Raw genomic sequence first — 239 nt, 5'->3', positions numbered from 1 at the left:
TGGCCAAAAAAATATCCAATGGGAAGCAGATGCCCTCTTTAACAAGTGATGCTGGAAAAAAAGGATATTTATCTGCAGAAAAATGAAGCAAGACCCTTATCTCACTCCATGCACAAGAATAAACTCAAGGTGTATCACAGATCTTGAAGTTAAACCCCAAAGTATTAGGGCCATCAATGAGGGAATTGGGACCAACTTGAGAACTTTGGCACAGGGAATACATAGGCTATCAGAAATAG

This window comes from Echinops telfairi, unplaced genomic scaffold (genome assembly GCF_000313985.2).
Source record: "Echinops telfairi isolate 266 unplaced genomic scaffold, ASM31398v2 ScPeMD7_443;HRSCAF=831, whole genome shotgun sequence".
Lineage (NCBI taxonomy): Eukaryota > Metazoa > Chordata > Mammalia > Afrosoricida > Tenrecidae > Echinops > Echinops telfairi.
The sequence above is the reverse complement of the archived record's forward strand: the minus strand, read 5'-3'. Positions refer to the sequence as shown.